Source organism: Lactuca serriola, chromosome 4 (assembly GCF_051521515.1).
Source record: "Lactuca serriola cultivar US96UC23 chromosome 4, Lser_US96UC23_V15, whole genome shotgun sequence".
Classification (NCBI taxonomy): domain Eukaryota; kingdom Viridiplantae; phylum Streptophyta; class Magnoliopsida; order Asterales; family Asteraceae; genus Lactuca; species Lactuca serriola.
The window spans coordinates 200,990,463-201,012,692 of record NC_136411.1 but is presented as its reverse complement, the minus strand read 5'-3'; positions in this window follow the sequence as shown (position 1 = coordinate 201,012,692).

Here is a 22,230-nt window from a genome sequence, read left to right as displayed (position 1 = left end):
ATGTATACCCTTGCTACCTAAGGGCATTGGCTGAACTGGAAGGACCTTTATGACTATATATGTACACATGATATATAACTAATATTTAAACGACCTTCGGACGAGTACCCGATATCCCACCAGACCACATCTCAAGCGCGAAAAGGAAATAGGGTGGATAGCCTTCCTAAGTCCTTTAAACATTGCTTATATAACTATACATATAGAGGCATGCAATTTATAATATAAAAGCATAAAATAAGTTTTGTAAAACCTTTGAACATAATTATTATCTAAGAAAAGATCGACTTGATGTCAATCTATAAAACGGTTTGAAGACATGGGTTTGATAAAACAGTTTAGTATAAAGAAACATTTGTTTGAAACATAATTGTAAATAAGTTTGAAATGAAACATACAGAGTAAAAGGTACAGTGTAATAAGGAGTTTTAAACACATAAAGTGTTTATGAAAAGCATTTGAAGGAAACTGTTTGGTAAAACGACTAATGAGTAGCCAATCATTTGAATGATGCTTATTAATCACATGTGATTGATATTATAATTTGCATTATACTACTTGTATCCACCCCCCCCCCCCCCACAAAACATTTAAAAACAGTTAAAACATTGATTAAGGGGTATGAACTCACCTGCAGTAAGTGATTGGAATTGAACGGACTGTATCGTAAGGAAGGATCGGACAAGTGCTTGGTGTCAAGTGAAGACTTTAGACACACACAATGATCCTAATTACATATGAAGACATATGTATATAAACAATTAGTGATTAAAACACTAATTAAACATGTATAAACATTCTAATGCGAGGTAAACACTTTGGTCAAGTGCTAGGAGGCTAATGAGTTGCAACAAAGGAGTGCAAGACCTCTCATGGGAGTTTATGGTCAAAAGACCATATATGTTGGAGTTTATGGCCCATGGGAGTAAACTCCTGGCCGTAAACTCTCAATAAGGTTCCTAAATGAGGCCTAACATTATTACAACTCAAGTGGTGAATTGCTTCAAGGCTTAAACAAGTGTTTGGGCTTCCTTTTAACTCCTTTAAGGAGTTCACGGCCCTAGGACCATATCCCTTTGAGATTACGGTCGTAATCTCCCTTGGGAGGATGTTTATGGTGTTTTCTAGTCCCTAAATTAACTAGGAACTAAACTAGGCTTTTGTACTAAGCTTTAGAAGAGTTTATGGCACCATTTGGCACCATTTTATGGAGTTCACGACCCTAGAACTTCTTGGGCCATGAACACCTTACTCTTGGTGTTCTAAGTGTGTTTGCTAGTCCTAAACTCATTTAGGTACATGTCCAATTTAGTCTCTTGGCTTAAGGGGGGGGGGGGGGTTTAGGGCATTTTGTCACTTAAAAATGGAGTTCACGGCCCAAGAACTTCCTTGGCCGTGAACTCACTTTCACCCTTGATTCTTAATTATTTTGGTGGTCTAAACATGTAATGGTAGTCCTTATGTTGAGTTCCAAGGCTTTGAGGGACATTGGACACACTTTTGGCCCTTAAAATGGAGTTTACTCTCCAAGTGTTCTTGGGCGGTAAACTCCCAAATCTTGGGGTTTTGATTTGATTTTTGAGGTTATAAAACATAATCTAAGCTATATAATACAACTAGATAGAAGTATTCACGATTTGGGATAAAAACCCGAAGATCCGTGAGAGAGAATTTGGCTTTTCTCTAATTGGAAATGTAACTAATGAATGAATATGGTTCATATTTCTATATGTAGTCCTGAGATTTTTGGCAAAAAATATTTTTATTCCCGGAATGAACTCTAATGTAACGCCTGTGTTTCTGGGCTTGTCATTAACATTGATATAATAGTCTAGGTTAACCTTTGTAACCCGTTTTGAAATAATAACAGTGTATTATTTGAGTATTATGTGTTTTGTGGTTAATTGCTTAATTATGTTGTTTGATTAATTAAGAATAAAAATAAGCGTCAAAACGTAAGTGTAAAATAAACTCGTTATCTTTGGATAATGTTGTAGTAGTTGAAACGAGGTTTCCGAATATATATAGAACGCCCAAATCTGACTTCGTATGAGGAAGTTATGATTTATTGAAGTTTCAACTTAGCGGTATGCAACCCGAAATACTCGATTGAGATCGAGTGGTTTTTAACCGAATCAATCTAAACGAGATCCGAAGATTTCGTTGTTGGTATCGAAATGATGAAAAGTTAGGCGAGAACGGACGTCAAACGAAGGAGTTATGAATTTATAACGAAGTTTTTCTGTCCCGACCTACTAAAAATAAAGTCAAAATTAGCCGATGGAGTCTAAACAAAAGTTGTAGAGCGTAGTCTCACCTACGTGTGGATATAAAGAACGTCGAAAACGGAGTTCATATTAAGAAGATATGAATTTTCAAAGTTTATTAAATAATTAATATTTAAATTTAATTATAAAATCCGGTATTATCCGAAGGGGAGTCATCGGTCTCATCCGAAGTACGCCCAACGTACAGCGAAGCGTGACGTCCCTCGCACTCGAGTTCTTCGGATACGTAAGCAATGACAAATTCGGACGCGTACTCCCCGCGTACTGTTGTACGCCCAGCGTACTGCGAGGCTCCAACCTCCTATAAATAGGATGCGAGGCTGCCGAGTTCTTTTGCTCTGTTTCTCTCTTCTTTCTCACGTTTTGCATCGTTTTGCGTGCCAGAAGTACCCTGAAGCCCCGGTAATATTTCCGAACCCCGAAGCAAGTTTCGAAGCCCCGAAGATCCCGAGAAGTGCGATTCCCAAGCCAAAGCTCTGTCCGCGCGAAGTTCGATTTTTGTGGAGATCTTCCAGATCTGCTGAAGAATACTACTACTGTAAGCCGTAGTGCTGTCCGATCATCTTCTGATCAAGTGAGTGTGTAGTTACTTTCTTCTAACGCATAATTATGAAGTATTTTATACGAAATACGTATTATGTGTATAATTTTGTTATTATGTGTGTGAATGTATATTCACTCTCTACTATCTCATAGATCTGATTTATTTTCTATGAAATACGTGTTGTGTGGGTGTGCCTCATCTGTTATGTGGAATATGTATTGAATGAAAATGCTATGCAAGTTTTAAACTATGTATAAAAAGATATATATTTTTATCTACTAATATGTTGGGTAGAACATGGGTAGATAGTTGGTGTGTAATAAATAGATGAGAGGCCTCGATGTTGTTGTTGTTGATCTAGTTATTCAGCGGAGTATGGATAACGACCACAGACTCTTTCTAGATAGTCCTGTGGAATGCCAGAAGGTTCATAACCTATAGGTGTACGTCATACTTAGTATTCGTGATCGATGCTAAGAAGGAAAAGAAGATGATGCAGAATATTCCCGTTGTGTGTGATTATCCGGAATTATTTCCCGAAGATCTTCCTGGATTACCGCCTGATAGACAAGTGGAGTTTAGAATAGACTTGTTACCAGGGACGACGTCAATAGCAAAAGCACCTTATCGATTAGCACCGACGGAGATTAAGGAGTTGATGATGCAACTTTAGGATTTATTGGACAAGGGTTTCATTAGACCTAGTTCATCACCCTGGGGAGCTCCGGTGTTATTCGTGAAGAAGAAAGATGGAAGTATGAGGATGTGAATTGATTACCGAGAGCTGAATAAGGCAGCAATAAAGAATAGATATCCGTTGCCGAGGATTGATGACCTGTTCGATCAACTACAAGGTTCAAGTTATTTTTCAAAGATCGACCTGAGGTGAGGATATCATCAGCTGAAAGTAAGAGAGCAGGATATAGAGAAGACTACATTCAGAACACGATATGGACACTACGAGTTTTTGGTTATGTCGTTTGGACTAACCAATGCTCCAGCAGCATTCATGGATTTAATGAATAGAGTTTGTAACCCGTTCCTTGATAAATCTGTGATAGTGTTCATAGATGACATTCTGATTTATTCGAAAAGCCAAGAAGAGCATGGCAGACACTTGCGAGAAGTGTTGGAAGTCTTGAGGAAGGAGAAGCCATATGCGAAGTTCTCCAAATGTGATTTTTGGATTCGTGAAGTCCAATTCTTGGGTCACGTGGTCAACCAAGAAGGGATAATGGTTGATCCAGCGAAGATCGAAGCTGTGATGAAGTGGGAACAACCGAAAAGTCCCACGGAGATCCGAAGCTTTTTGGGATTAGCCGAATATTACCGAAGGTTTATCCAAGGTTTTTCTTTAATCGCTACTCCATTAACAACTTTGACCCACAAAGGAGCTACTTATGATTGGAGTGATAAGCATACAGAAGCATTCGAGAAGCTAAAGAAGAAGCTATGCGAGACAACGATACTTTCTCTACCCAATGGAGTTGAAGACTTCGCTGTTTATAGCGATGCGTCTGGGGTTGGATTGGGTTGTGTTTTGACCCAAAGAGAAAAGGTGATAGCATATGCGTCTCGATAGTTGAAAGAGCATGAAAAGAACTACCCGACTCATGATATGGAGTTGGCAGCGGTAGTTTTCGCTCTGATAATATGGAGGCATTACCTCTATGGCCTGAAGTGCAAACTTTTTACTAATCATAAGAGTCTCCAATATCTCTTTGGTTAGAAGGAATTGAATATGAGGCAATGACGCTGGCTAGAATTACTTAAAGACTACGACTGCGAGATACTTTACCACCCCGGTAAGGCTAATGTTGTTGCTGATGCACTCAATTGGAAAGTCAATCTTGAAAGGAAAAGGCCAAGAGCATTGAGAATTGAATTTGTCTTGACTATTTTGGAAAGTATAAAGAAAGCTCAAAGCGAAGCTTCTGAGAAGAATGACCGAAAGGAGGAACGTTTGGGCAAAACGTTGGTGTTCGGTGTAAACAGTCATGGACTGAAGGTGTTCCAAGATCGGATTTGGATACCTAAGACAAGAGGAGTTAGAGATCTTCTGATGGAAGAAGCTCACAAAACCATGTACTCGATTCATCCCGGTAGCACTAAGCCGACGATGAAGCTTGATGTTGCAAAGTATGTGGCTGAGTGTGTGACTTGTGCGAGAGTAAAGACACAACATCAGAAACCGTACGGGAGTTTAGAACCATTGCCTATGCCTATGGGTAAGTGGGAAGACATTGCTATGGATTTTGTCACTAAACTTCCCAGAACAAAGAATGGTCACGACATGATTTGGGTGGTCATTGATCGATTCACTAAGAGTGCGCATTTCATAGCGGCCAAGGAGAAATGGTCTATGGATAAGCTTGCGAATTCTTACGTGAAGGAAATTGTGAGGCTTCACGGTGTTCTGTTAACGATTGTATCGGATCGTGACAGCCGTTTCACCTCGAGGTTTTGGAAAAGTCTACAAGAGGAATTGGGTACCAAGTTGTGTTTAAGTACAGCTTACCATTTACAGACCGATGGTCAGAGCGAACGGACGATATAAACGCTTGAAGATATGCTGAGAGCATGTACTCTGGAATTCCTAGGTAACTAGGATGAACATTTACCTTTGGTAGAATTTTCCTATGATAATAGTTTTCACTCGAACATTAAGATGGCACCTTATCATGCTTTGTACAGGCAGCAGTGTCGTACGCCGTCTTGTTGGCTTGAGGCTGGGGAAAAGCAGTTTATGGGACCTGAGATGGTTCATCAAACTGCTGAAAAGTTGAAAATAATTAGGGAAAGAATGTTAGCAGCTCAGGACCGTCAAAAGAGCTATGCTGACAACAAGCGAAGACCGATGACTTTTGAGGTTGGAGATTCGGTTTTGCTTAAAGTCTCGCCGTGGAAGGGACTTATAAGATTTGGTAAAAAGGGAAAATTAAGTCCAAGGTTTATTGGACCGTTTAAAGTTCTTCAGAGGATTGGGAACCAAGCTTAGAAGCTCGAACTACCAGAAGAACTGAATGGAATTCATAACACTTTCCATGTGTGTTATTTGAGGAAGTTCACGGGAGGATTTCCTGACATGATTCCACTTTCGGAGTTGTGAATCGATGAGAACAAAAGGTTGATTGAAGAACCAGAGTCAATTGTTGACCGAAAGACTAAGAAGTTGCGACGCAAGATGGTCGAGTTAGTGCTTGTCCGATGGAAACACACGAATGGGCCGAATCTCACCTGGGAGACGGAGAGTGACATGATGGGTTGCTATCCGCATTTGTTTGTTGATGTGTGATTCCGGGGACGGAATCATTCTAAGGTGGGGAGAATTGTAATGCCTGTGTTTCTGGGCTTGTCATTAACATTGATATAATAGTCTAGGTTAACCTTTGTAACCCGTTTTGAAATAATAAAAGTGTATTATTTGAGTATTATGTGTTTTGTGCTTAATTGCTTAATTATGTGGTTTGATTAATTAAGAATAAAAATAAGCGTCAAAACTTAAGTGTAAAATAAAATCATTATCTTTGGATAATGTTGTAGTAGTTGAAACGAGGTTTCCGAATATATATAGAACGCCCAAATCTGAATTCGTATGAGGAAGTTATGATTTATTGAAGTTCCGACTTAACGGTATGCAACCCAAAATACTCGATTTGAGATCGAGCGGTTTTTAACCGAATCAATCTAAACGAGAATCGAAGATCTCGTTGTTGGTATCGAAACGATGAAAAGTTAGGCGAGAACGGACGTCAAACGAAGGAGTTATGAATTTATAACGCAGTATTTCTGTCCCGGCCTACTAAAAATAATTAATAAAAAATAAAGTCAAAATTAGCCGACGGAGTCTAAACGAAAGTTGTAGAGCGTAGTCTCACCTACGCATGGCTATAAAGAACGTCGAAGACGGAGTTCGTATGAAGAAGATATGAATTTTCAAAGTTTATTAAATAATTAATATTTAAATTTAATTATAAAATCCGGTATTATCCGAAGGGGAGTCATCGGTCTCATCCGAAGTACGCCCAGCGTACAGCGAAGCGTGACGTCCCTTGCACTCGAGTTCTTCGGATACGTAAGCAATGACAAATTCGGACGCCTACGCCCTGCGTACTGTGAGGCTCCAACCTCCTATAAATAGGATGCGAGGCTGCCGAGTTCTTTTGCTCTTTTTCTCTCTTCTTTCTCACGTTTTGCATCGTTTTGCGTGCCAGAAGTACCCTGAAGCCCCGGTAATATTTCCGAACCCCGAAGCAAGTTTCGAAGCCCCGAAGATCCCGAGAAGTGCGATTCCCAAGCCAAAGCTCTGTCCGCGCGAAGTTCGATTTTTGTGGAGATCTTCCAGATCTGCTGAAGAATACTACTACTGTAAGCCGTAGTGCTGTCCGATCATCTTCTGATCAAGTGAGTGTGTAGTTACTTTCTTCTAACGCATAATTATGAAGTATTTTATACGAAATACGTGTTATGTGTATAATTTTGTTGTTATATGTGTGAATGTATATTCACTCTCTTCTATCTCATAGATCTGATTTATTTTCTATGAAATACGTGTTGTATGGGTGTGCCTCATCTGTTATGTGGAATATGTATTGAATGAAAATGCTATATGCAGGTTTTAAACTATGTATAAAAAATATATTTTTTTATCTACTAATATGTTGGGTAGAACATGGGTAGATAGTCGGTGTGTAATAAACAGATGAGAGGCCTCGATGTTGTTGTTGTTGATCTAGTTATTCAGCGGAGTATGGATAACGACCACAGACTCTTTCTAGACAGTCATGTGGAATGCCAGAAGGTTCATAACCTATAGGTTTTGTGAACGATGTGTTCACCGGTGTACTCTATCCCCCTCATGGTTGCCTTTAGGATATCTATTGTTGAGGAAACCCCTTAGCAGTAATGTCCGTCCCGATGAAAATCCTAGATTAGGTCCCTTGAGATAGATGTTTTTTTAGGGACATAAAGTGAGGATAATGGGAATCGGTAATTGGGATAGTGATTGGTTGGTGAAATTAAATATAATTTATTTATTGTGGGTTGAAAACCCTATATGCTCACCAGGCTCCCAAGCCTGACCCATTCAGTTTTATTTGTATTACAGGAAGTGGCGCAAGGGCATAAGATGGATGAATCATCGAGTTGTTTTGTTTACAAGTCTGTATATGTATATATTTGTTGAATGACTTGTAATATTATCGTTTATGCTTTATGGTTTGTATCGGAAAATGACATCCCGAGTTTTGATTATATAATGAAAATGCATCTCTTGATGAAATGCTTTGATAAATATTATTTTATCATGTTTTGTTTTGGGAACAAATTCCGCAACTCTTTCAAATCAAAAGGATTTACTCTGAAATTATTTTAAAAGCATAAATGAAAATCGGTCTTTTCTGGCCGTGATTTTGGGGATATCACATCTAATATCCTAGAGTATTGGAATAACAGTGTTGCACAAAACCCTAGTGCATCCACTCTCCTGATATCTCCTTAAGTGTAAATCCTGAAAAACTGCCAAACTTATACCCGAAGTCAGGAATTTCACTGTAACTGTTCTAACTTCTATTGGCTTGATATGGTTTGTTCAGAATGGAAATTTCGGGTTGTCACATCATCCCCCTGTTAAAGGGAATTTCGTCCCGAAATTAGAATTTAGGCAAGGAAGTAGGTACGAATGATCGAGTCGTGAGGAGGAAACTTCCTAATCGATTGGTTCTAGCGCTCCTAAGTGAAATCGGGTTCTCGGTTGGTATTCCAACGAACCTTCACTAATGGGCAACGACGTTTCTTCGTCCGCTTGACCTCTCAGTCGAGGGTCACTACGTTTCTAATACGAAGGCGAGGATCTCGTTAATCTCGATCTCGTTGAGTGGGCTTACGAGAGTCCTGACAGAAAGGTATGGTTTCACGATCGATACGCGAAGAGTAAAATGTACGTTACTGAGTTCGTGGAGTAGGTCTATTTTGTGATGTACAGGACCGATTCTTGTAAGAATCTCGGAGGTCCTGGCTACCTTGGATTTAGCTTTTCACGCGATACGAAGCGTATTAAGCCATTCCCATAGTGAGTTTTCTTAAAGAACTTGGTCTCTCACTTGGAATTCCCAAGGTTTCTTTTTCTTGCTCAACTTCCCAGTCAAGGGCCACCCCTTGCTAGGTCAAAGTCGTAAGGGTTTCTGTAATTTGAGAGGAGTTATGAATGAACTATGACGGTAGGTCAGTAAGACCTAGAATTTGGTGAATGTCTGTCGGCGTCTCTGGTGTCGACAAATTCTCAACAGTTTTGACAAATTGAAAGAGTACTCAGGATTCCCACATCACTAATAGTGTGTCTTAGGAATCTGACTCTTAAATTTCAAAACTCGTGTTTAGAGAACTTCACGGAAAGTATCTCTGAGGGTAATGTTTCCATAGGTTCCTTCTTACTATGTGGGTAGATAAGTAAGTCTTTACATGGAGAATGACGAACTGATCCAAGTAAGAAAAACATACCCTACTCATTTAGCTCGTGAATACTATGGGTGTATTGGTCCTATCCGAAGGGTATCACTACGGACTCGAAGTGTCCGCATCGAGTTCGGAAGGTAGTCTTCGCGACATCCTTCGCTAACACTCAAAACTGCTGATATTCGGATCTCGGTCCATTTCTGAAAAGTGACTTGTTCCTTGCGTTTGCTCAACCGATTCATCTATGTGAGGCAGAGACAACAATTTCTAATGGAAAAATTTGGACGGAGTCCTCGATAGCCGAGGAACATACGATGCAATCCGTCGATCTCTAGAAGAATAAGACTGGAGTTCTCCAGGGTGAGAAGCCTAGTCTTCTAACTCTATTTCTGTGTATTTCGCTGAGTTGTCTGGGCTATTCTTGTATCTCCGTAGATGTTTAGACTGTAGGACGCTCGTTTTCAAGGAGTCGTACTGGGTTCTAAGTTTGTTCACATGACGATGCGATTAATCGTAGTCTTGGGTAGTTCTCCGTCCTGAAGTTCATATTAGAATGCATACTTGGTTCAACGATCACCATCTCGGGTATACGGGTCGTATATAATTAAGATTGAAAAGATGGTCGAATAACTGATTCTTCTTTAAGCTCACCTCCTATCGAGGAAAAGAAGTTAAAGTGGAATCATCAATTCTAAACCTGTAGAATCTTGATTATATATTGCCCCTATGTATACATTCTTCAGCGACATATCAACCGTATGGATCTTTGGATTAAACTTGACGTACTGTACGAGTGGTACTTCGGGGATTTCTTCGGAAAAGAAAAGAACTATGAGGTACTCCATGCATAAGTACTTCGGTGTTCTAATATGACGGCTTCGCTGGAAAAGCGATCTAGAAGAAAGAGATGTACGTATGAAGCTGATTGTTTCTTGATGACGACATGGTTCTGTTAGCACGAAAGATAAGGATTTTGTGAGCGATTCTGGTTGACCCTAGATGTACTTCGATTGCTCAAGAAAAGAGTAAGAGTATGTTCTCAAAAGTTTGACCTACATCCCTATGATGCAGTCCTAGCACGGAATGGAAGTGTGTTCGTGAAGGTTTGACCTACATCCCTATGATGCAGTCGTAGTATGGAATTGAAGTGTGTTCATGAAGGGTTTGACCTACATCTCTATGATGCAGTCCTAGTAATGAGTAGAAGTATGTTCGTAGAATGGTCTCAAGACATTTGTCGTTCAAGCCGACGTATCGATGGTTGGCGAATAACATGATCCAACCACTAAAAGAGACTTGGAAATGTCTCCGGATCTAACTTGCTATAGTCCAATGACTTGACTAAAGCAAGTTTCAGATAGACTCTAATGAAAGTATGATAAGAGTACTTGAATAAAGAATGACATAGAAGTTAGCCGACTATCAATATCTTTGATATTTATGACGTAAAAGTTTGGGAAAATGACCTTGCCAAAGATCTTACATCATATCTAGAGAAGATAGTCATTGACAGCATAAAGACCTAACCAATAGTACTTACAGTACAAGATAGTTTCATAGAAAATGCCATTTCGGGCATAGACAGAAAAACGATTACTTTCTAACAAGGAAAATGAAGTAAAGCATCTACTATTGGCGACGGTCATCCCTCTAGTGAACTCTCAGTTCATCTAGTTGACATTCCACATCAAGTAAGTGTCTTTCGTACACCCTCTGGTGTACTCGGAGCTCTATGACTTGGGCTCGTGATTCAGCCAGTGCTTGCAGCAGGGTCTCATGGTTTCTCTCAGATCTCTCGCGAGTATCTTCTAGACAAATGGTGCAGAGGGTATGCATTCTCGCATCGGCGACAACTTCGGTGATCTGATGTAGGGTTGTCCTGCCTTGAATCTCATTTCGGGCCACTCTGCGGACCAAGATTGGCAAGATTCTGTCTGCTGATCCCCCATTGCTCAGGTCGTAAAAGCTTCAGTCGCCATTAAATGGCATGGGCTGATCTTGTCCTTGGCTCCATGTTTCCAAGCATTCCACCCACTCAGGGGCCGGGCCATGAAAAGCCGGACGATGGTTAGGAATTGGAACGGGAGCTGCCTGGGGTAGGTTCTCAACCTCTGGTTCGGAGTTAGCATCGTCCGAAAGGTCTTCATCGTGGTGATCATTCAAAGGGATAGGATGATCATTCTCTGGTTCTTTTCCAAACGAACCAGCTATGACTTCTTTCGGAAGATACTTGTTGTCGTGGGGATGGAGTCCAGCCATGTTATCTATGCGAGAATTTGGGTAAGAAAATAATTATTAGACGAACTATCTAGATAATTATTTAGGAAATCTTCATTAGTTACATCTCTATTTGTGAAGTGCATACTAGTTATATGTAATCGAAACAGGATAGGCCTTCGAATAAGTGACCTTAACTCCAACCTAATTACATATATCCTTAGTGTATCCACTTAGCAACTACCAACTTAGTAATGAAGATCCTGTTTTCGTTCTCAAGTATAAAGTACTTATAGTAACACCAAATACTCCTATAGTATTTTAAGTTTAATGTTATGTTCTATTGTTCTCATTGTGGTAGCTTTGGTAAGATTTTAGATTTGTTGCAACCACACAACTACACTTAGGCACATGCTAGTCAACCCTCGGATAATATAGTTGATCAAGCTATGTCTTCCCAGTTTTGACTATATGTCTCTAAGTCCACCTGTGTTACCCAACAATCGTAATTGTTTTGTATTGTCCTAGTGACACTGATTTTAGTATGAATGCAGCACGTATACTCAATTAAATATTTTATTATTTAAAGTATATACTCTTGGTCAGAGTGTTTTTAATCCCATTGTATTTATAGTCTGTATATCTTTTATGGGTTGATATACTTAATTCACTATAAACAATGCTCCGATACCAATCTGTCACACCCCAAAACCAAGAACGGCGGAAACGTTCTGGGGCGGAGGACGTCATGTACAGTATCACAACAATGTAAAGTAGTAAACAAGCAACAACATCATCCATTGCATTAATAATGTAATTATTATACAAGTGTGTTCTGACAAATTATAATAGACACTAAAGTATAAATCAAAAGAAAGATGAGTCTTGATCGAGCTCCATCATCTCTAAACCTTGCATCGGTACCTGTCTATGGTTGACCTGAGGATACAAGTAATTTTGAAAGCGAGTATCAACTTTAAAGCTGGTGAGATCATAAGTATTTTAGTGTCTTAATTTGTATGTAAGTATTTGTATGTATAAGAACTGTAGTATTGAAAATGTATATGAATTGTAGTATTGAAAATGTTTGTAAAATAACTGTAACGTTTGAAAAACCCTAGAAATCCCTATGATTCCTACTGTTATAAAAGGGAGTCTTCTACCAAGACCTAACTGGTCTGAATGTAGTCTTCTACCAAGACTTAACAGTTCTGAATGTACGTTTCTTGTAAAAGTGTGTAATTTTCCCAAGTGTAACTATCATTAACAAAATATAGTTTTTACATTTAATTCTTAAGTGAATAGATCACTAATTATATGTAAAAGGAAAATTAATGTAGTGTGTAGTGCTATAAGAACTACTGCTATACTAACAACCTTAAACCGGATTTATATTAAGGCATCATGTGATTAATTGTACCATACTATCGACTGGTAACAATGATAAAGGTATGGTCGTAAAAAGAAATGACGTTTGGCACCCGCAGGCCTGCAGGTCCGGCTGTAGCTAGAAGCAAGGTGTAGGATAGTCAATCCAGTATAGATCTATACGCAAACTCACGCTCTCCCTACAAGAGACTCTGGCTATAATTCAGGCCATGACATTGAAGTCATGCTCCGACACAGTGGATCACAATTTTTCAACGTATTCATGTATATGTACTTATTTAAGCGTAATCATGTAAAAGTATATGAACGTATGCCTTTGCTACCCAAAGGTACTGAACTGACTAAAAGGAACTATTATGTCCATATATGTACACATGATATGTAACTAATGTTTAAACGACCTTCAGATGGGTACCCGATATCCCACCAGACCACATCTCAAGCACGAAAAGGAAATAGGGTGGATAGCCTTCCTAGGTCCTTTAAACATTTCTTATATAACTACACATATATAGGCATGCTTATAACAGGATCTCTATGTAAACGTATCTAAGTAAATGTACTCATGAATTTGTATAGTAATGTACTGTAATGTTCTAGCTGTAATGTATGTTCTCTCTATATAGCAAGTATTGACTCATGAATGAACTGACTCATTGTATGATATCGCGTTCTAGTAATAGTTCTAGTATCTTCCTAAACTACACATATGGTAGTTTACTAGTAATCTAACTGGTACGTATGGACATGGATGTATACCCTTGCTACCCAAGGGCATTGGCTGAACTGGAAGGACCTTTATGACTATATATGTACACATGATATATAACTAATATTTAAACGACCTTCGGACGGGTACCCGATATCCCACCAGACCACATCTCAAGCGCGAAAAAGAAATAGGGTGGATAGCCTTCCTAAGTCCTTTAAACATTGCTTATATAACTATACATATATAGGCATGCAATATATAATATAAAAACATAAAATAAGTTTTGTAAAACCTTTGAACATAATTATTATCTAAGAAAAGATCAACTTGATGTCAATCTATAAAACGGTTTGAAGGCATGGGTTTGATAAAACAGTTTAGTATAAAGAAACATTTGTTTGAAACACAATTATAAATAAGCTTGAAATGAAACATACAGAGTAAAAGGTACATTGTAATAAGGAGTTTTAAACACATAAAGTGTTTATGAAAAACACTTGAAGGAAACTGTTTGGTAAAACGGCTAATGAGTAGCCAATCATTTGAATGCTGCTTATTAATCACATGTGATTTATATAATAATTAGCATTATTCTACTTGTATCCCCCCCCCATAAAACATTTAAAAACAGTTAAAACATTGATTAAGGGGTATGAACTCACCTGCAGTAAGTGATTGGAATTGAACGGATTGTATCGTAAGGAAGGATCGGACAAGTGCTTGGTGTGACAACCGGCAGTTTTCAGTCAAGTCAAAGTCAACAAAAGTCAACAAGTCAAACCGGTCAACCCAATTTGCCGTGAGTACTAGAGTTTACGTTAAGTAACTTCTAAACAACTCTCTATTCTAATGAGAGATCATAAATCGAAAAGTGCGTTCACCTAAATCTCCTTAACCTGAAACGATGGTACGTAGAAAGCCAAACCGATACGACAATGTTACATACTCATCGGGAGTATGCAAGATCCCTAATCAAGGCTTAACTGGGTTTAAGGACCTTGCAGTGCGTGGTCGGACACTCAAAAAGGTCACCAGTGAAACCTCTCCCACATGTCTCTAAGTATGTGAAACCTCTCCCACATATCTCTAAGTATGTGAAACCTCTCCCACATATCTCTAAGTATGTGAAACCTCTCCCACATATCTCTAAGTATGTGAAACCTCTCCCACATATCTCTAAGTATGTGAAATCTCTCCAAGTATGTCAAATCTCTCCCAAATCTCTCTAAGTATGTCAAATCTCTCCCAAATCTCTCCAAGAATGTCAAATCTCTCCCAAATCTCTCTAAGTATGTGAAATCTCTCTCACATATCTCTTTGTATGTGAAATCTCTCCAAGTATGTCAAATCTCTCCCAAATCTCTCTAAGTATGTGAAATCTCTCTCACGTATCTCTTCGTATGCGAAATCTCTCCAAGTACGTCGAATCTCTCCCAAATCTCCCTAAGTATGTGAAATCTCTCTCACATATCTCTTTGTATGTGAAATCTCTCCAAGTATGTCAAATCTCTCCCAAATCTCTCTAAGTATGTGAAATCTCTCTCACATATCTCTTTGTATGCGAAATCTCTCCAAGTATGCCAAATCTCTCCCAAATCTCTCCAAGTATGTCAAATCTCTCCCAAATCTCTCTGAGAACGAGGAATCTCTCTCAAATCTCTCTCGAAATCTCTCCCAACTTTCTATAATCACTCGGGGCATCCCGACCCTCGAATTTGACGAAAATAGCCCAAGAACGGAAGTCTACGCGAAAAACGGACTTAAGGAAACGAACCCTCTGAACCGAAAGTACTATTCATGAACCGAACCGAAAACACTATTCATGAGGGTCCGAACCGAAAGTACTGTTCATGAGCTGAACCGAAAGTACTGTTCATCCGAACCGAACCATGCAAGGAGGAAAGGTCCGAACCGAACCATGCAAGGAGGAAAGGGTCCGAACCGAAAGTACTGTTCATTACTGTTCACAACAGTACCTTCGGTTCTAGCCTGCCTCGGACCGAACCTCTACCTTCCGCTTCTCGCCTTCGCTTCGGACTGCATCGCTTCGGACCGAGCTTGTTCGCCTTTCGCCTCCCCGCCTTAGCCACCCGCGTCCGAACCTTCGCCCAGAGAACCGAGCCTCGGCCGAGATCCGAAGGGTCTCGCTGGGCAGCTCGGATTTCGCCTATTTTTACATATTTTTGCATTTTAAACCCATTTCTGATTATTTTAACATGGGATTTTCACCCAAAACTTTATTTTTAATTATAAGACCCCTAAATTAATGATTTAATCACATTTTAAGGGTAAAATCTTATTTAAAAAGGAGTTGGTAAAGTACAAAAAGAAGAAGTGTTGACCTTACCTTAGTTATGACGCAAGCAACCCCCTCACCCACTCCATGACAACCCACGCTCCTCCCCACCATACCTTGTACTTTTTACCTCCCTCACAAGCCACCTCCATGCTTTGAGGGCTGGATAATCATCCTCTCTCCTCATTTTTCTTTCATTTGTTCTCATTTCACAAGAAGATCAAACTCCTTTCTCTCTCACTTTCTCTCTCTAGAAATCCAAGATTCAAGGGCTGATCTTGAGAGTTTCCTCCACCTTTGGTAAGCATAATCCATTTCCTTTATGATTACCTCTATTATTTCCACTCAAATCATGGATATCTTACACAAACTCCATTATATTTGTGTTAGAGCTTCGAATCTTCAAACGGTTCTTCTAGTGTTCTTGGGTTGAACACTTCTCTTCTTCATCACTTATCTACTGAAATCACACAAGGTGAGTTCATACCCCTACATTTTCACGTTTTCTCAAGTTTTTAGGGGGGGAATACAAGTTAAAATGCTTAGAACATAACTACATTCTTCTAACAGCTTTCATCAGAAAGTTTCACTCCATTCACAGACTGTTTTGGACATCTTAAATATTTTTGTTTTCAAAACTGTTTTAGGTGTATGTAGTTCCACTTCTTAGCTTTAAAATGACTACTTGCACATCTCCATACGATTTTTCTACAATTTATGGTGATTTTTACAAAACCGCCTATCATTTCAAACATCAATCCGGACCAGTCTGTGATTATGGACTTTTTCACCCAAGTTAGAGATCATTAAAAATTATAATAAAAATTATGAACAAACTAGACTCATTTTCCAAACTCTCAGAAGTTACAGAACCTGATTTGGACATTTTATGATTTTTCTACAATTTTTCCAATATCAGTTACAGAAAAGGTTATTAACAGAAAAACACAATAAATTTCATTTCACCTTGTAACATGTCGAGCAAGGTATACATCGTTAGTTGATTATGTGTAGTTGCAATATATGACAAATTTTGTATTCTTACATAGACATACATCAGAAAACAAGTGGATTTACACCTTCACAAGTATGACAAATATATATATATATATACGATATTACGAGGCTATATCCATTAAAATATAAACATTGATAAATTATGACAAGTAAGGCCTATGCTCATTTCCCACGAAATCAATCGATAAACTATAATAGGTATAGTTTAGGGTTATTTATATAACAAATACAATATTAAAGGTCTTACACTTACAAAAGAGTTATTGCCGCTATGGATGATTAAGATAATCTATAATAAGTATAGTTAAGCCATTATACCCCCACAAACGAACGCGTTAGTTATAATCGGTATAGTTATGGTAAATACATATTACAAACAATGTAATAAACTATAATAGGTATAGTTTATGTTTCATCTACTCTAGGAACTTAATTACAAGAAAGGAATTCACCATCACTTTCGATAAGCTATTCATATGCATAGTTCAGGTTCACTAATCTCTATTATTCCCCGGTGAACTATGATATGTATAGGTTATATTCACATTAACACATCATATAGGTTATATTCACATCACTTTCGATAAGCTATTCATATGCATAGTTCAGGTTCACTAATCTCTATTATTCCCCGGTGAACTATGATATGTATAGGTTATATTCACATTAACACATTGTATAGGTTACACTCACCATCACCATCACTTTTGATAAGCTATTCATATGCATAGTTCAGGTTCACTAATCTCTATTACTCCCCGGTGAACTATGATATGTATAGGTTATATTCACATTAAAGGTTCACATTGTTAGACTTCAACTATAATCATTGAGCGTATATGCTTGAGTCATACAAGAATTTAGTCTGGATTGGCTTAGAATTGGTGGTGCCCGCCTCATCTCCTGTTCCTCGTTGGGTTGTGGACCTAGGGCAGACCCACTACATTCGACGTTTTATCTAACTTAAATCTTCTATAACTTATATACGCTGGATGATTATAGAGGAAATCTACGGGTCAATCTAGGATACATTAACACATCATATAGGTTATATTCACCATCACTTTTGATAAGCTATCATATGCATAGTTCAGGTTCACTAATCTCTATTACTCCCCGGTGAACTATGGTATGTATAGGTTATATTCACATTAAAGGTTCACATTGTTAGACTTCAACTATAATCATTGAGCGTATATGCTTGAGTCATACAAGAATTTAGTCTGGATTGGCTTAGAATTGGTGGTGCCCGCCTCATCTCCTGTTCCTCGTTGGGTTGTGGACCTAGGGCAGACCCACTACATTCGACGTTTTATCTGACTTAAATCTTCTATAACTTATACACGCTGGATGATTATAGAGGAAATCTGCGGGTCAATCTAGGGTTCATCAACACATCTTATAGGAATATTTTGTCTACACCTAACTAAGAAAATATTGGATTTTCTGGATTCATATCCTATCGCTTTTAAAAAGGAAAACGGTTTCTACTCCAAACAAAACTCTTATGAACTCACCAACTTAATTGTTGACACTTTTTCAAAACTACTTGTATTCTCAGGAAATCAGTGAAACAGGAGAACTTCAGCGCTTTGAGGATGGGACGTTAAACCGTCAACAATTTATTTTTATCATCACAATGTAATTGATTTTGAAACATGTAAACATATACTTTGGTGTACCTTTTTCAATTATATTTATGATGGTTGTATTTACTTTGAGCACTATTATACACGTTGTTGTGATACTGTACATGAAGTCCTCCACCCCTGGACGTTTCCGCCATCCTTGGTTTGGGGGTGTGACAGATTGGTATCAGAGCATTGTTTATAGTGAACTCAGTATATCGAACCACATAAGATATACAAACTATAAATACATTGGGACCAAAAGTCTCTGATTTAAAGCTTTCAAAACAACTATACTTTTAGAAACAAATAATTCCTCGGTAAAAGTAGGAGCAGGTGCACACACACTAGGGTCAGTATCACGGTGGGATGGGACAAAAGTAGCGATTGTTGAACAATACGAGTAGGCTTGGGGATGTATAGTCAGGTCTGGGAATGACATAGCCTGATCAACTATGTCTCACCCAGAAGTGATTAGCATATGCCCAGGAATGGTCGTAGGTGTTGCAACAAGCCTAAAAACTTACCAACACTACCACAATGAAATACCATAGGGGTATTTGGTGTTATTATAATTACTTATTTGAGAACTAAATAGATTTTTACCAATAGGTCAATAATTGCCTAGTGGATACATTAAAATTATATGTATCCAGGACGTCATAGACTTAGAATCTGTGGGTCTTTGCTTTACTTCCTGTTCTCGTTGGATTGGGGATTTAGAGTTAGGATCGCTTATTCGAAGGTCTATCCTGTCCCAGATACATATGACTAGTATGCACTAAACAATATATTGAAGTACCTGGTAAAGATCATCTTATAATTATCTAATTAGTACGTCTACTTATTATTTCTTATATCCCCATTTCTCGCGAAGATATTATGGCTAAATTCCTTCCCCACGACGACCCGTACTACCCTAACCACGGCAATACTGAATGGCTCGGAGAGGAGCCATAGAGTGATTACCGAATCCCTTTGAATGGTCACCAAGCTAAAGGCTTTGCTGATGGTCCTGACCCCGACCCTGAAGTGGAGAACCTACCCCGATGGCCCTTGTTCCAAATCCTAACCCTCGTCCGGTTATTCAAGGCCCAACGCCTCCTTGGGTAGAATGCTTGGAAACCTGGAACGAAGAACACGACCAACCTAGGTTGTTAAGTGGAGACATTCGAATCCTTCAGAATCCACTATTCCAGGGAACCGTAGCATTGCCCAAAATCTTCCTTACGTTAATGAGATGTAGACCTATTATCCTCGAACCCTATACTACAAACAATTTACATATGGTAACTCCAAGAAATTCTTAAATTATATACCAAGTGATTTTAGAAGGAGAGACCACCCCGGAACTGCCCGCAAATATTAGTACGTGTTTCTAACATCGACGACTAAATTCCAAATTTCTTTATTTAATTAAGTCTAGCATCAATTAAAGCATGCATAGTAGTAATGCCAAGGATTAAACTGAGAGCATAAACAATAAGGAATTCCAAGGCCGTCATGAGACCATTCTATGAATTTACCTCGACTCCGTATTGGGACTGCATCATAGGGATGTAGGTCAAACTTTCGAGAACATGCTTCTACTCTATAGGTGAACGGTTGAAATACATCTAGGTTCAATGATAGCCCTGACTAGGAACTCTAATTCATTAAGAAGGATTACTAAGAATGTTATTTGTTATGATTTCCTCACTTATACATTCCCCCAGTTATATATAACGAATACCTGGTAGATAATAGAATGTGAGAATTCTGACTTAGTTTCTTTTCCTCGTTGGGATGTGAAACTGAAGTAGAATCACACATTTTACTATCTGCCCAGTATTGGTTATATCATAATGTGTATAAGCTAAGTTTTCATGTATAATAACTCATCTCTTAGTCGGAATCAAAATAATACAGAGCCAACCTTAATCACTCACAAACTCCTTGTCTTTCGTGTTGCAGAATCATGTCATCATCCGGAAATAGTCAACTGAACAACGAATTCCCTATCCTTCATATCGACGCCGCTACGTTTCAAGCCGCGGTAACAGCTGCTGCGGCGGCTGCCCTTATAAACCTCAACACTGGCAACGCAATCGTGACTGACAAAGGAATCGAAAATTTCGATTGTTGTATCAATCCAGGAAGCCAACAAAGGGCAGCAGTCATGGACGTACAAAGTCGTAAGACCGAAAAGAGGAAACGAAATCGTCGAGCTCGAAAGGAGCGTCAACGATCCCAAAGACTTGCCATGCGACAGCAACAAGTGGCAACTCCTGCCCCTTCAGCACCGGCACAACCAATTTCTCAAGTACCCGGCATCGGGACAATCTCTACACCCAAAGGTGGTGGTAAAACCGGCCCCCATAAAAGGAAAGTTTCGAAGTGGATGAACGAGGAGGGCACCCGTGTCCACATAACTCTGACTAAACACCTCACTTCCACCACCAATGCTAGTGCAAGCCAGATGTGTCACCAATGCGGCGAGATTGGACACCTCAGAAAGGACTGTCCAATTATAAAGAACTCCGGCGCAGATGGGAGGATACTAAGGATCACTGCCACCGGAGAAACTACTCCGGACCTCGTTAAGAATATCTAAAGCATTCGTTGTATCGGACTCATAAACTGCTTAAAACTAGTGCCACTAGAGTCTTACCTTTTGCGAGACCCCGTCAGTGAGGGGACCCTCGTGCTGCGCATACTTGTCTTTTGTAGTATACCTAGTTCGCAACAATAGTCTTGTAGTAAATCCATAGTACTATAACTCTGTTTAAAAGTTGCACAGTGGAGTCTTGTCTGTAACGCCTTTACGATCAAATTTAGTGTCTTTATTACGAAGCGACTTCATTTTTTTTTTATCATACGACTAGAATGCCAACCAAGGACCTGGATTTACTTGAGAGCGTGAGAATCAATCGATTAGGAAGAATCCCCACTTTTTGGCTCGATTATTCATGCCTACTCCTTGTCTAAATCCAAATTTCGGGACGAAATTCCCTCTAACGGGGGGATGATGTGACAACCGGCAGTTTTCAGTCAAGTCAAAGTCAACAAAAGTCAACAAGTCAAACCGGTCAACCCAATTTGCCGTGAGTACTAGAGTTTACGTTAAGTAACTTCTAAACAACTCTCTATTCTAATGAGAGATCATAAATCGAAAAGTGCGTTCACCTAAATCTCCTTAACCTGAAACGATGGTACGTAGAAAGCCAAACCGATACGACAATGTTACATACTCATCGGGAGTATGCAAGATCCCTAATCAAGGCTTAACTGGGTTTAAGGACCTTGCAGTGCGTGGCCGGACACTCAAAAAGGTCACCAGTGAAACCTCTCCCACATGTCTCTAAGTATGTGAAACCTTTCCCACATATCTCTAAGTATGTGAAACCTCTCCCACATATCTCTAAGTATGTGAAACCTCTCCCACATATCTCTAAGTATGTGAAACCTCTCCCACATATCTCTAAGTATGTGAAATCTCTCCAAGTATGTCAAATCTCTCCCAAATCTCTCTAAGTATGTCAAATCTCTCCCAAATCTCTCCAAGAATGTCAAATCTCTCCCAAATCTCTCTAAGTATGTGAAATCTCTCTCACATATCTCTTTGTATGTGAAATCTCTCCAAGTATGTCAAATCTCTCCCAAATCTCTCTAAGTATGTGAAATCTCTCTCACGTATCTCTTCGTAT